This window comes from Monopterus albus, unplaced genomic scaffold, assembly GCF_001952655.1.
Source record: "Monopterus albus unplaced genomic scaffold, M_albus_1.0 scaffold4.1, whole genome shotgun sequence".
Classification (NCBI taxonomy): domain Eukaryota; kingdom Metazoa; phylum Chordata; class Actinopteri; order Synbranchiformes; family Synbranchidae; genus Monopterus; species Monopterus albus.
Window position 1 is genome coordinate 8,301,227 of NW_018127884.1, and position 16,534 is coordinate 8,317,760.

Consider the following 16,534-nt stretch of genomic DNA (forward strand, 5'->3'; position numbering starts at 1 on the left):
GAAAGAGTGCGGTTGGAAGACAGAGTGATGGTTGCCTGCTGATGCATTTTGTGAAGTCTGACTTCACTTGCAGGTGGACTTAATGTCATTGTTTTGACCAACCACTTGCAATTTACCCTACTGATTGAATTGCTAATGTTGTGTCCATGAGACTATGAATAAAAAAAAGTGTTTGGGTGATGGAAGTTTTTAAACATCTGTTGTCCTCCTTTCCAAAAGCAGATTAGGATAAAATAAAAAGTAGGCTGACCAGGTCAAATAACATGTGCTACTAGGTTTTTGGTTTTGTGTGTTCAGTGAGTCTTATCTACATGTCCCTGTCAGTGCGTCTCTTGCAAATATATCAGATAAAGAGAAAAATAAGGCCACCTCTCTGATGCTCTACATTAAATGCTCCTCCTTCCACTCCTTCCACTCCAGCAACACCACAAGGTAGAGATAAGAGAGCGTTCTTTTAACCACCCCCCTCGGTTAGGTCACTATTTCCCATGACTTACTCGGTATCATATCACTGTGGTAAGGAAACGGAAAAAGCCCCGTAAACAGTCTTGAATAAACCACATATAACTGACTGTCCCTGTTCAGTTGTAGAATATTGTTCTTTACTCAACCCGTGAGGCTTTCTTAGATTGGCTAAGCATCTGCCTGTGGTGCTATTTTGTTTCTGGTGCAAGCTGTTCTTCCTCTCCTGTCAAACATACAGCAGAACACATAGGCCTGCTGTCAGAGAGTATTTTCCAGCAGCAGAAAGGTTTTAAGAAGGAGAGACAGAAGCCTCCCAGCATTCAGCCTGTTTGCTCCACACCTCTCAGAGCTCCTCCATACGTGGGAGAGAAGCTGTCTGACAAGACCACCTCTCCTGCCAGACTCAGAGAGAAGGTGGAGGAGGATGAAAGGAGAGGAGAGCGAAAGAAAGAGGGAGAGGGGAGCCTAGAGACCGTTTCCCTAATCTTTATGTATTAACAAAAACAACATAGTCGCTCAAGCTTGCCAAAGCTTTCACAGTCTCCTGAAGGAGGAGATTCTTGGACAGGATTTGTTTATTTATCCAATAGAGATTGTGTTTGTGTACGAGATGGAGAAAGAGGGTGTAGTGTGGCTTTTTATTGCTTTGAGTGTGTCTAAGTTTACATCTATCAGAATGCATGTGTTGTGTCCAGACTGTTGAATTTCAGACTGTAATTGGTTCATGTTTTGAACTCCATGCTCTCCGAATGCCATCTAGGTAACAACGGCGTATGAATTTTTCATTGCGGGGAGCAGCCGAGGCTTCTCGCTCCTCTCCGGGCAGATCTGTGTTTGTCTAAACTAAACTTAGGGTGACATGGCATCTGCATCTTGTTGTCAACAAGAGTGTGAGAATGTGGGAATTCATTACCACCTCAGTCCCTCAGCCTGAGTGTGCCAGGTTGGGATACTTGATGCAGCTCATCCTGTACGTATGTACAGTAGCTAGCATGTTGTTTAGTTGCTCAAAATCCTTGTCATTCTTTTCCTAATGTGCAAGATAGTTGTTCTAGCTGCTCTGTTCACAAAACAATTATGTGAAGAAATGTATTTTTATCTTAAAATTAACACTTTTTCACACTTTCTCTACATTCCCACCTCACCTCACTTTTGATTACCTACGCCATGGGAGGGGTTATGTTTTTGCAGGCGTCTGTTGGTTTGTTTGTTTGTTTGATAACAGTAGACAATATATTGAAATGCAATATATTGCAACACAAAAACATCACAATATGTATTGTTTTGTCTAGCGATATATATATCGCGACTTCACCTTTCTTTCGTAAATAAGGGGCTAACAGAACTGTGTCAATATATCTGGATGTGCTTTACATAATCAAACCATAGCTTAAACAAAGGGGGAAAAGAACAATAAAGTATAAATATTCCACAGCTAGTCATACATTGTCATTTAATTTTTAATTGTATCGTGACTGAATTGACTTGTACACATCATATCATGCATCAAATCCTATCGAGTCGCACCGTCCCATTCCTCGGTAACAGCACAACTCAAAAAGTACTGAACAGATATTAATGACATTTTTTGGAGGGGTAGGGTATGGGCCATAGAGCCATTAGATTTTGGTGCTGATCCCTTGCATATTTTGAATACATGACTTTTTCTAAATGATTATTCACCATTGTCAGTGCTGCGAAAGTTGACTGTATGTGAACCCACTTTGCCCTTAAACCAATGAGTGGAAGTCTGTCATGTCTATCGTTTTTCTTGAATAACTTTCAAACTAATAATGATATCAGCATCATTTCAAATGCCAGCAGTAGGTTTTCATGATCAAGCAATCATGAAAACATTGATTTTATGGCATTATGGGGAAGCGAACTTGCCCCGTGGTGGAGGTTGCTCTCTCTGTGCTGTCTAGTTTTTATCTACCTCTCTCTGCCCAATGTCTTTTTTTCCTCTCTGACTTTTTCCTTCTCTGTCTTTATCTGACTGTGGTGATTCTCTGGGGCTGCTCATGTTATCCAGTCAGTTGACAGTATATACGCCCTCATATATCACAGTTTCTAATCTGTGATTGAAACATCAGACAAAGAGGACGGGGCTGTAGAGATGCTCCTGGGCCTTACACAGGCTCTCGGTGCCAAGTTTTATCATACCTGGTGCATAGCTTTCACACACATCAGGTATGTTCCACAGCACCAATGTATATTAATCAATGACAATATGATTAACTCTGACTGGGCTGTATACATTATTTAAAGCAGTGTCCCCTGGCTTATAGTGCGTCTGCCTTTCAAATTAAACTCGGAGTCAATAATTAATGTTGAGATTAACTGAGAGCACCTTCAGAGGGCAGGTGTTTAGAGCACATGTATGGTGTGTGTGTGTGTGTGTGTGTGTGTGTGTGTGGAGGGGGGGTTAAGGACAGAGAGAGAAAATGTATGTGTATACTACTGACATGGAACCGGCCATGTGGAGGAGTGATCATGATCTTGGCTTCGTTCCCTGAGGGATCATCTCTAACAGCCCCAGGCAGAGACTGTAAACTTCTCCACTTCTGTTTGGTGAGACAATCTTTCCTCCCTCTTCCAGACATGTGGATGACACATACAGATTCCGAGGAGATGGTTAAGTTTTGTTTTTCTCACAGTGACGTTGGTTGGAGAGTTTATCTCCATCTCTCTGAGGCAGGGGGTCATATTGTTTGAGCAAGAGCCTGGGATTTCTCACATGTGGATGGACTCTCTGCACGGTTCAAGGCCCCTGAAATCTGTCTGGGTGATGAGCTGCCAGTGCAGAGGGGAACAACAGCAGATAAGGCTTTTAAAGCAGCTCAGCTCGACTGGAGGGCTTCTGTCTGCCTGCCAACTGCCTGATTTCTCAATCCAGCTTTTCTGTTGCTCACAGTCTGTCCAAAGAGCTCCCAGGGCTGGGCCTCACGGCTACCTGTCAATACCTGATACTGGCATAAATAGTGCTGCTCCACAAAGATGGTGCACAGAAGGCTACAGGATGTGTAATCTCATGTAAGCAACATCTCTGTCTCTAATCAACCTGAAACCCAACTGCTGATCAGAAAACGCTCTGAGATTGGCTGTTGTCTTCAGCAAGTAACCTTCAGTACTGACCTTCAGAGCTTAAAATTACAATCATCAGTTAAGTAGCTAGGCAAAAGGGAAGGAAAAAACAAATTATGCCAAGAGGCTAAACAGTAGTTCAATGGAACACATACAGTATGTTTGCTGGAAGAAAATCAAACCATAGTTGCCAAATCAACAAGTGTGTGCAAGATTCACACTTACAACCAAACTTCCGCTGAGGAAATTTCTCATTGCTTTGTGTTACAGAGGAGAATTTCTCTGAACTGCTGTGGTCTCACTGATTACAGTAATTTCAACCTTGTATTTCCATCAGCTATACAAATTTCAACATATAAAGCTGCAATGCTAACAAAATAACCTTTGGATTAAAATGTATTTAAAAGAGGACTCAATAAATTGTTATATAAAACTGACTTGTCTCTTAGCCTTGAAATGTGACGGCTGCCGATAAGAAGGCAGAAGATAATATTTGATAAATGTTTGATAGAAGCAGCCAGTCAAACATGAAACAAATCTTTTGTGAAAGGATCCATTCTGATTTACAGTTTCATTACTTGAACAATTATGTGCTCAGTGCAGTATATTAAGTAAATTTATGTTTGACTTTTGTAAATATAGACTGGGTTTAATAACAAATACTCTTCACAATAAATTACAGTACATAATTTTCTACAGAACAGATATAGGACTGAAAGCCAAACCCTGGTTTGGGGTTTTGGTGATTTAAATTCATAGAAAAATGTTATTCTTTCCACAACGTTCCAACCCTTCACACATGCAAATCCCACACACATACCAAACCCTACACCACACATGATCACCTCTCTGATGACTTCTGCTTTCAGTACTTGATGGCTCATCTAGAGCTCCAGGGCATCTATTTTCCTACCTAGAAAAAGAGACCCCAACTTTGAGCCAAGACAGCTGGGGCCAGATGTACGACAAAGATTTTTGTTGTATTTCACACCAAGTAATTATTAGGTCTACTAAGAGCTGGTCTTGTATAAAAACACAAAATTCATTAAATTTTGTAAAAAAACAAACAAACAAAAAAAAACTAAACACTAGGCTTTAATAATGACGTTTACTGCATTTGGTGAGGTTAAAAGATTGAATGAAAGGAGGAATGTTACTTCATATGTTGCGTAATAAAATGTCAAAACAGTCATTATGGCTTCTGTCTTCATACACTGAACATAATGATTCATAATGAAAGTGATTTTAGTATTTCCACACACGCACTGAATCATTCTGTGTATTTCTTTCCCCAATAGATAATAGTTTAGATTTTAAACATCTGAGAAGTATGTCAACCCACGGCATGTAAAACCATTATACAACTCTCCTTTAATGTGGTCAGCCAGCCCACGGTTCTACAAACGTGACAAGGACAAAGTGATAACAAAGAGATACTGTGGGAAGAAGAAAAATCTTTTCTCATCAAAAAAGAGAGAGTATGAAAGGGGAAACACCTCACTATTCTTGACGGGCGACATCTTCCTTCCATTAAGAAAAATTGAAATCAGAAATGCTGAGGTGAATAATTATTAACAGTACACTTGCGTCTTTAACGTATCCCACACATGATTGACTTCAAAGTCTGCATGCACGCAATTTGAAATGAGTCAGATCTCACTATTGATGAAGTTACGTGACAAATCCCATGTATGGCAGAGAGGAACACCAGTTTATATGGCGATTTCAGCTGCGCTTTTAAAATTTATAACTTAAATTTTCTTTAATTTTACATGTTGATTGATACAAAGTTGTTATGAAAGCATAACAATGTGCGCATGCCAATGTTTAACAGGACAAAAAGTCCTGCGTCAGATGAAAACAAGATTTTTCAGTTATCGTAAAAAATTTTTTTTTAATAATGTGTAGTTTAATTGTGCCATTTTTTTATGTTTTCATTTGATGTACAGCACATTTCAACACCACTGTGCATGACCTCTATAATTCACCGGTGGAAATATGTCCTCTGCTTGTTCGTTTTGCGGAGAGTGTTGACGAGGCCTGGCGGAAGTCTGTAGTGGTTTGCAACAGTGTACAGAGCTACTCTAGGCAACATGCACAATTTTCCAGGTTTCTTTTCCGCCCTGCTAACCTATTTTTTTGATCGCAAAGGTATGCTTGTGGTATCACAATAGACAAATGGTACATCTATTTTTGACTAATAGGACAACAATTGTCCCATTTATTTGTGGTAGAATTTTCTGTGAAGCCTAGCGTTTCTCTGCTGCGGTGATAGACCGTGTGGGGCCCTTATAATTGCATAACACAGCACGCACACATGCACGGAGGTAATGCCCTTTTGTTATCTTTTATCATTATACTTTTTACCATGTTTGTCTTCAATGAGATAAAAATCTGTAAAATAAAGGTTTATTTTTATAACCTCGTAATCCTCCAAGATACAAACAACTTAAGGCTCATCAAGTCGTCTCTGTGCCATATAGACAGCATGTGCTATTATTTTATTGCTGTGTATCAACATTGAGACTGGGCCGATCCCTGAGCTCTTCAGACCCTTTCGCTGTAATTACTACTTCTCACGTTGTTCTGGAGGAGTTGAGGTGAGCTTCCTCTTGCTCCTCCTGCACACTTTGGGGCATTATCATAAATATGGCACATTAACACTTGTTCCTGGCTTGTCAGGATATAAATTAAGTCTGCAGGTGTCCCACTGAGGTTTACCCCTGATACTAATTAAGGCATGATAATTAGGTTTGTTAATTCGGTCCATTCAGCCCTGATACCCCCCTCGGAATACAACAATTGCAGATTGCAGACAAGAGAAGGGCTTAGAGGATCCTCCCCTAGCTAACACACAAGAATAGACCAATGAGTGCCCAATAAACTCGCTCCCCAGTGCTGGAGGGAATATGTGGACTTGTAATTATGATTTTGCGTGTGACAATTCTCATTCATCTGACTTGAATGTGGTCCTGTTTTGTGAAAGGAAGAGACAACATTTTGATGAGGTTCTTCCTCTTCATCTAGAGACAGAGAGAGAGAACTATTCATTTACACTAGAGAAATCCCCCCAGCCCCCCTTCTTCTCCTGTCTCCATGACCTTGGCGGCTGGCATGCCTTATCAAGCATGAGACAAGAACAAAGAACGAGAAGAATAACAGAAGGCTATGGCAGCTCTTTAAAGCATTTCAGAGGCTTAAGCATAAGTTCTGTCTTTTAAAAGAGTGAAAGCAAAGTCTGTGTATCCGGTGATGCTGAGCTCATTAGGTGAAGCCAAGATGTGCGTGGAGGACTGTGCATGTTTACAGAGAGGTCACTAAAGGACAAAGTTCTGAATATCATTAATCCCTTCTTTGCTAACACAAAGAGCAACCAGGTTATAATGTAGCTCTTAATATTCATTGGAATGTGTACTCATTTTAATACAACCCCAAATCAGAAAAAGTTGGGACAGTAGGTAAAATCAAAATTAAAACTGAAAGTAGTGATTGGTAAATCATCTGTGTCCTGTATGACCGTGCTTTCTGATCCCTTAAACAGCACTGCATCAACAATCGTCACTCTTCTATAAGTGGTATAACCACATGGGCTCAGAATTACTTTGTTACACCTGTATCAGGCACTACAATACGTAGTTACATCCATAAATGCTGCTTAAAACTGCACGGTGCCAAAAGGAAACCCTGTGATCAGACGTACAGTCGACTGCTCTGGGCCCAGAGGTATCTGGGATGGACCATCACACAGTGAAAAGTGTGTTGTGGTCAGATGAATCAGTACTTCAGGTCTTTTTTTGGAAGGAATGCACGCAGTGTAGTCTGGACCAAAGACAAAAAGGTCCATCCAGAGTGTTACCAGCATCAAGTCCAAACACCAGGGTCTGGGGTCGTGTCAGTGCCCTTGGCAAAGATAACTTACACTTCTGTGATGTTCTATTAATGCTGAAAAACACAGGTTTTGGAGCAACATCTGCTGCCTTTCAGGGAAAAGGGTGCAAGTTCAGGACAGGCCTTCCTGCACTCCTGATGTGCCTCAAATAGAGAATATGTGGCACATTTTGAAATGCAAATTGCATCAACAAAGACCCATTGCACCTCGAGACTTTTTTGCAGGAGGAATGAGACAAAATTACACCTGACACACTTAATCAGTTGGTGTCCTCAGTCGCTAAACATCTTAAGTGTTGTGAAAAGGAATGGCAACATCTCACCGTGGTAAACGCTTTACTGTATCAACTTTTTCTGGAATGTGTTGCAGGCATCAGAATTGAAGTGTTTATTTTGAACAAAAAATAAAATTGAGGTATTACATCCAATAATGTGCTGCTGTGTTGTTTTCAGTGTAATACAGGACACAGATTATTTATTTGCAAATCACTATTTTCAGTTTTGGTTTTGCTTACCATCCCAACGTCTTCTGACTTCAGTTGTAAAATGAGTGAGTAGTTTTACTTGTATTTTCTGTATTACATTCCTGAAAGGAAAAATACAAAGTGCTACACTACCAGTCGGAAGTTTGGAACCACTTTCTTATTCAGTGAGGTGTGTTTTTCATTAATGAAATTAATGCACTGAGACAGCACTAATTAATAACGTGAAGGTTGTTGTGATGTGTCATTGCAAATCTCATCTGCAGCTACACTTTGTAGTGTCCCTCAGCTCCTTCACTCATAGTCCTGCCAGGACTGGAATGAGGGAGAAGTGAACTGAGGATATACAAGGAGAAAGGTAAAAGTGAGGAAGAGGAGAGGATTAAGGGAGCAAGGGGACAGTCCTGCTGCTCAAGAGTCAGCTGGCTCAGTTGTAGAGCTGTTCGTTATCTTCTCCTTAGTGACTGTGACCTGTGGAAAGATAGAGAAAAGAGTGGAGAGAGTGGGAGATGCAAACAGTGAGAGGGTGAAATAGGAATGGAATGATCCCTCGATCTTGTGTAGTCCAGATGTCAGACTGTGTGCAGGCCTCCCCAGTACAGGCCTCTGGGACAGGCCTGGCCTGGTGAAGCCTACTGAGGGCAGGAGGAGAACAGCTGTGCACAGGTCCTCAGCTCTGCTGCTCACAGCTCAGATGTGGGACAAACAGATACCGCTCTTTGTTTACACATGGCCTTCATGTTCGTTTTGTGCTTGTTTACTTGCTTTCTGTGTGTTGTTTTTTGATGATCTCCCATGACAGCCATTGTTCTGCATGGTCATCATTTTTTTTTTTTTTTTTAAGTTTTAGCATCTGGCAGCTGATGGCCCTCCTGAGGTGTTATGGGTGCACGGCACAATGAGCACATTTGAGTGTCACATTTTAGGGCTCTAATTGAGAAGGACTGCACCTGATGTCTGGGCCTGTAATAATTCTACATGAAATCCACCTTCATTAATTGCAATCCACCCTGTATTTATTTCTTTAAGTTAACTTTTATTTACTTTTGATATCCCATTTTTTTATTTTAGTTGCCTTCAGTGTTACAGCCACATAGATAGTTAAGAAGTTATCTGGCTTACATAATCTTTGCTTCCCCATTTGTTTAAAGTTTGAGTTAATCTGTCCTTATAACAAACACCACAACAAATGTATGTTCTGTCTGTAAGCTACTACTGCTGTCTCTGATATCCACAGCTGGATTTTCTGTCATTGATAGACTCTTGGTAACAGCAACCCAAAGAGCTATTCATTATGAATGAAGCCACTAGAAGATAGACTGAACTGAATGAAACTGAAAAAGGCCCGGCAGGGTGCCTCACATCAGTGCACACTTGACTGAGACCAGAGACGAAGTTGCTTTAGTAATGTTGTACAAAGAGCAGTAAATGTCTACACTTAACCCTTATGCAATGGATGGCGAATTGATCAGATGTGGTGTTTCCTGTTGTAGCTTGGCCTCCTGGGAGACCTTTTTATGTTTAAATGCTAAAAGAGTTATGCAAGTATTAACACTAGTGCTGTAAATTGGTTGAAGCTGAACCCGCCATTCAAAAGACGCTTTTCTTGATCCATTTCTTCTCATGTTTTCTGCTCCTGCACCGCTTTTTGATTTCCCAAACAATGGGGTGGGCCGAGGGTCATATGCACATTCTGTGATTGTGTTAATTGTGTCAAAAATTGTGGCATTAATGTGTTGTCATGTTAACTTTGACAGCCCTAATTAAAACTAAAATTCTGTTTTGGTTATTTTTGTTTTAATGGGTTGTTTACTTAGGAGAATGAATGGGAGAAGGAAACTGGAGAAGACCTGCAACAAGGGCCCTGCTTTAAACTTAAAAGGGTGTTGGAATAATTTTAATCTATAACTTATTTTAATTGGCGCATTCTAATTTTTTACATTTTTAAAGGTTTACATAGATTCATAATTGCAGCATCTTAACATAGGGTGCATCTCTAGCTAGTGGCAACTGATATATACTGTAGGTTTACAGATATTTTGAACATGACTTTTTGACTTGTAGATCAAATTGAGAAGCCAGAAGGTTTAGCTTCTTCAGGATTCCATACACATTTACAGTAGAGTTGTCACATTTGGTAAACTGGCTCAACTGGGGAGTCTCCAAGCCTATGTCAACAAAATTCAGCCTTTCAGGTCTTCAGATTACACAGCAAAACAGAAGGGGATGTCTCATTAACAGACCTGAACATACTGTACCTTGGATTTAGGTGCCTTTTGCATTAGAATTAGTGTTTGTTCATTTTTCTTGTCCATTTTGTGTTGTGTATATGTGCAAACTGTTTATTAGCAGCAGTGTGTACTGTATGCACATATTGTAGCACACACTATACTCGAGCATATACAGTATACAGCCATACAATATGTGGCTAGAGGAGAGAGACCAAAGAAGTGCATTGTTGCAGCTTAATAGCCTCACTACCCATATTATCAGTGTGTGTGCAGGACCTGAGTGGTTCCTGGCTTTCTCCCCTTCACATGCGATAACCTGTCCCAACCCCCCTTGTGATAACTCCAAGGTCCAAGGAGGTCTGCCAGCACTGCATCCTTGTAAGAGGAGGGGGGAGTTGGGCCACAGGCATCCTGAAGACTGCTTTTATGGAGGGAAACACAAGCGAACAAACAAAGAGGTCTGCAGCCAGGAAGCCTTAATCACTGCCACTACCATTAGAGTAATGAGGTCTGATGGACGCACAGTCTAGTGAGAGACCAGGGAATGGGGGAGCTTTCCTCACAGATGAGGGCTGATAACCCCCCTCTCATTCTTCTGCTACTGCCACTGTACTCTCAGGGGCATTTCAGTGAACAACAATGCCTATCTCTCTCTCTCTTTTTGTTCAAGGGTCTCTTTTTCTTCCCAAGATTAGAAGGGTATTGTTGAAGGAGTGCCTATGTTGTTTTAAAGAGGCCCTGGTGACACATGTCAGTGTAGAGCTTGAAAGAGATGCATTTAAGAGAAAAGGTTGCACCTGTAACCTCCGATGGATTCTTTTACATTTATTGAAATACCATCCCTTAACTGACAAAAGTGTACAGATATGTTAAAGATGCTGCTGATTTTGTTAGTAAGCTTCAGAAATGATGCTCAGCTGTGGTTATACAACAGAGCTAGGTGAGCTCTGTTGTGACCACTGCTACCCAGGGGTTGTCTGTCGTTGTGTACTCTCCTGTTTATGGATCTCTTAGCGCTTTACAACACACTTCAAAAATTAATCACCCCAGAGTCTCATACAAGTCTATAGCATGCATCTGCTGAACTGCTCTGGCCAAGTTCACTCACACACCAGCAGCCGCCAGTGAACTAACTGCAACACCCCCAAGCTTCTTATTAGATAATAGGAGGAAAAAAATGTAGCTGTGCCTTGTCATGACACCGTTTGCTAATGCTGTGAGCTGCTGGACCTCCTGTCGGCCTGTGTTGGCCAATATTTCCAGCAGGTTTCTGTTTTAAAGCTCTCGGGTGGGCCTTTAAACAGTTGCTCAGACGACGGTGAAGGCCTCCCTCTGATTTTCCATCTCTCTCTCCTCCTGTCCACTGTCCTATTCAGTGGCTGATTTATGGCCCGTGTAAGTGTGCAAGAGACGCAGAGATTTCAGAGGAAGTCATAAATAGAACAAAACCAAGGAAGAGAAGAGGAAAGAGGAAACAGACTGAAGAGGTGACAGAGACATGCAGAGTGAAAGGTAGAGAGAGAGAGAGAGAGACCCTTTGGCTGGTTATTTCAGTCAGCTGGTTTTCTCTGCTGCTGTATCTACTGTACTCACTGTGTGTCAAGCTGCCTTTTTTCTTTCCTTCCTGTCAGCTGACCTTTGAACTCCTGATGGAGGGTATGCCTCCCTGTGGTTTGTTCTCCTAATTGGAGTCAGGATGCAGATGCTCTGGCAGCTTGAGAGCAGCATATTATACAAACCTTCTTTACTGAGATTGAACCAGCACGGAGGAGGGAGGCTGAACTGTGGGAAGTCTGTGTAGGAGAGAAAATAAAAAAAAAAACTGTGAAGATTGAAGAGTGGGATATGTTGGTTTGTTTACATTAGCAGGGATTCTCCCTTGCATACAATGTAGGTAAATACAGCTTTTTTTGAATGTAGCTGGCTTTCCAAGTTTGGTACTAAACATCCTTTGTCATAAAAATATATATACTAGCCTGTGGCAAAAAGAAATGTCTAGCAAGTCAGTTAAGCAAATGTGAGTTTAGATTTTTCTTGTGGGTTTAAGAGGAAACCTTCACCATTAACAAGCCTTCAAAATGGGCTAAGCCTAGTAATGATCCACTGAATCTAGGCTTATAGAGAACGTGTCCCCAGCACCACACTGAAAATCAGTTTCACCATCAGATAACTTCTTTATCATAATGAGGAGGAGGCTGGTCTACCTGTCATCTGTCCCTAATCCAGGGTGGTGTTTAATCACATCTCAAACAGGCATCAGCTGTGTGCTTGGCCAATAAGTTGTATTTGAGACTCAACATACTCTGGTGGTAACTCATTTGGTCTTGTCGAGAGAATTGTCTGGCAGGGCTTTGAAGCTAACTTCATACATTTCTGCTCATTTCTGCTGCTGCATCACTTCCTGGTTTCCTAAACTACGGGGCGGGCTGAGGATCATAATCACAGAAAATGTGTGTTAATTGCATGTCATAAAGACTTGTGGTGTAAAAGGAATTTGTGTTAATGCATTATCATCACATTAACTTTGACAACCCTAATTAAAACCAAAATTTGGTTTTGGTTATTTTTGTTTCAGTGTTTTTGTGTGATCTTGTGATTTCCAGTGTAACACTGCAGTAACCACTGATTTATTTGTACTCTGAAAGCAAAACTACCTGTGCAAATCAAGATAGAGAGATACCTCTGGCACACCGACGCCTTGCTTATGGGCATGGCAGTTGGTAGGTCACAGTGACCTTTTAATGACGTTTTTATAATAAACGGCTCCATTCTAAGAGGAAACTGCTCCTTTCTTCCTTGTGTGGTTCATCTTCACCTGCTAAGCCTGAGCTTGGTCAGAACTGGTGCAGAGAGCTGCTTTCTCTTTCTCTCAGGTAGATTCTCTCCACCGTGAGAGCACTGACTTTCACATCTCATGTTATAGAGTGAACTGCATGTGAATGCATGTATGGATTTGCGTGTGCATTGTGTGAATGTCTCTCTATCATCTTGATTTATTGTTTTACACTCCAGTCAACCACGTTCCCTGCAGAGAACTGTTTGAAAGGCAAATATGAGTTTCATGAGGAATTGTATTGTAAGATTAAGTAAAATTAATAGACGGCATCAGTCTAATATCCCTTACAGTATCAAACATCAGGTAATGTATTTGATTTATATATGACTAATTCCAAGATGAAGAAATAAAACGGACAACCTTTGTAGGTTGTTCTGTGTGTTTTGTTTGTTTGTGTGTTACCATTTTTCAGTGTGTGTGTGTGTGTTTGTGGTGTACAGACGGCCCATACATCACATCCTCTTTACAGTGTTTCCCTGTGAGTCATTTGCATGTCATTACAGCTTTGTTTTATAAGTGAGTGGCTATTAAGGAAGCTGCTCCATAAAATGCCTGTTAAAATGGAGGAAGGCAGCAATACGGATCTTAAAAAGCCAGGAGCATTTTCACACCTTACATGGTTGATGAAGAGTGTGTGTGGGTGTGAGAGAAAGAGAAAGAGAGAGTACCCAGATGTCTTTCCTTTGGGACTTGCACATCTGTTGGGGCTTTTTAATGGCACCAAAATTCATGCACTCCCATTTCTCTTCCCACTTTCTGTACCCTCTCTCCTGCTGTAAGTCCCTCTGTTCTTCCTCTTTTCACACATCTGGAATTAGTTGTGTGAACCCTGGTGTGGTCCCCATCTGTGAAGGACGACACAAGTGTTGGCAGGATTCTTACGAGCTGGGTCCAGGATTAGACAGAGCGTCCAAGGAGTCAGTGCATTCCAACTGTTTCTCCTTGACAGTTTAGTTGTGTATACTTTAATGTGTTTGTTTGTCCTTTTTGTTCTTCATTTTGTTTATGATTTTCTTTTTAAAAGTTTGTTTTGCCACAAAACTGCCTTTAAGGATACACAAGAATAACTCAAATTATTTGGAAATTTAAGGCAATATTGGGAGGAGAATGACTTCATAACTCATGTATACAATAGTCTGTTCTGTAATACAAAGGCTTCAAGAGTGGAATGATGAAATATTTGCATGTTTTCTTGTGAAAGGTGAAGCCCTTTGGCTAATGAAACACTACTGAGTGTTTTGTGAGATCTGAATCCAGTTAAGTGTTAGGTGGTTTGGGGTGTAGCAGGCAAACTTCAGCTTGGGATTGGAAGCATGTAGCGCCACATCTGGAACTGCTTACAGTGTCAAGGAGGGCACTTTCGTGACAGGCAGGCACGTGGCAACAGTGTTGAACTTTCACAGAGGAAAAAAGTTCCTGTAATTCACTTGTGAAAGAAATGTTAGTGTAGCAAGCAGTTTTGACAAGCTTAGCATTGTATTTATAAAAGACGGAGGAGGAGAGGTTGTACAAAGTTTAACAACTTTTGGCATGAGGAGGGGAGCTCTCCACTGCCAGTACAGATAGGAGGTGCCATGTTTGATTTCTATAACAGACTGTATTTCAATCACACTTAAATCCAGCACACTAATTAAAATGCACTTAATCCATACCACCATATAAACCTGTGGATATACACTTTGAAATGAACTGCAAAAGTGACGCTGTCTAAGTAAATAATAAATACTAAGTCTGTGAATAATTACAGTATGTGCTAACGGCTGCCTGCTGCCCAATACATGTGGTGAATACATAACTACAAATCCTTTGGTCTTAAGACTATACTTTCATGATTATACACAAGTTACCAGGTGTAAATTATTGTCACTTGAATGTTTCAAAGTGTTGTTTTTCCATAATGGGCCAGTAGACTTTCCTTTTCTGTCTGATTCCTGTCTTGTCAAAGTTAGGTGAGCTGTGGTCAGAACAACTGGTTTCCATTTGTAGCACAAAGACTGGTCTGTTTGCAAGGAGTGTATTTGTGAGATTACATTCCTGTCCATCGTTACATGCATATGGTGTATTAAAAGAGGGTTATTACCCCACACTCTTTTTTTTCCCACCCGCCATCATGTGGAAAAACTTTTTATGTCTGTATCTGAGACCTTATACACTCCTGTATGTACGATTCATGTGCCCAGTTTACACTTTCTTTCAAGACTGTTCTTCACCTTCTCCTTCCTCTCCCTCTAACTCCTCTGTCCTTCTCTCAGTCCACTCTCTCTGAACTGTTTCTCTCCTTCCCCCTCTGCCCCACTCGCTCTCATGGACATGACAGTATGGGGGGGATAAGGGAAGAGTAATTATGGTTCAGTGAGGCTGCCAGGTGTGATAAATGACTAATAAGGGGAGCGGAGTCCTGGGTCCTCTAAGGAGGACTATTACAGTCTTATCAGCACAGGGCTGCAGCTCACAGCCTGGCCTGGGACAGAGGCCCTTGTAGCTGTGCTCACTCCTCTCCTAACCCCTTCACCTCAGTCATCCTCCACAGCCAGCATCAGTCCAGCCCACCCCAGAGACAAGCTTCCAGCTTTAACACCTTAGCCACTGGTTCTGAAAAGGTTTCTCAAAGTGCACACCCATTCCTTATCAATGGCTTTTACACCATAGATGTTTTAGTACTGTAAATGTACAGTAAATGAATAGACACCATCCAGGTTGTTACTGTGCTGTTGATTATAAACCTAAGAAAATGCAGTGAGATCCTGACATGTTCAACAAATAGGTCCCAGCTGTGTCAGCAATTAAGTGTAAGACCCTTTAATTTCTAAATTGGCTGGTGCAGTGCTAAGAATGAAGTTGTAAAAAAGAAACAAAATTAAACAAAACAAAAAAACTTCAAGGATGTTTAGTTATATTTGTGTGGGAGTGTAGTCACTGTTTTCTACAAGACTGAAGATACATCTGATATAGAGGCCACCCTCTGTGGCATAAGCACCTCCAACAAAGCATTGCAAACAATTTTATTGGCTTTTTAAAAGCGTAGTTTCCTTGCAGATATATATAAAGTGTAATCCACAATACCAACGACTGTTAGTTATAAGTGACCTATTTTTTTTTCCACTAGGTGGTTATCATGCATCTCTGGCAATTACTCCGTTGAATAGCATTCATTTTCCCTCACTTTGGTAAATTAAATGGTATCTCTGTTTATAACTGTTGAGAGCTTTGGAGCTTGTAGCCCTTAAAGTAGATTTATCAGACTGTGTTGAATAACTATTGACTCGGCAACACAACAGACTCAGGCTATTGAAAGACTCCTACGGTGACTTGTTCCAAGCAGGCAACTCATGGAATAACTTCACATTCGGCCAGATTGACAAAGCTGCTACATTTCAGTCACATGTTTCCTATTTATGCCAGCTAAATTTTAATCTCATTTTATGGTAAGCAGCAGGATACACATGACACACATAAACCCTACAAGTTCCCCATGCAAAATGTTCATAAAGGGACTGCTCACAGCACACAATGTGTACATTCTTAGGCATTTGAATGATATCACATTT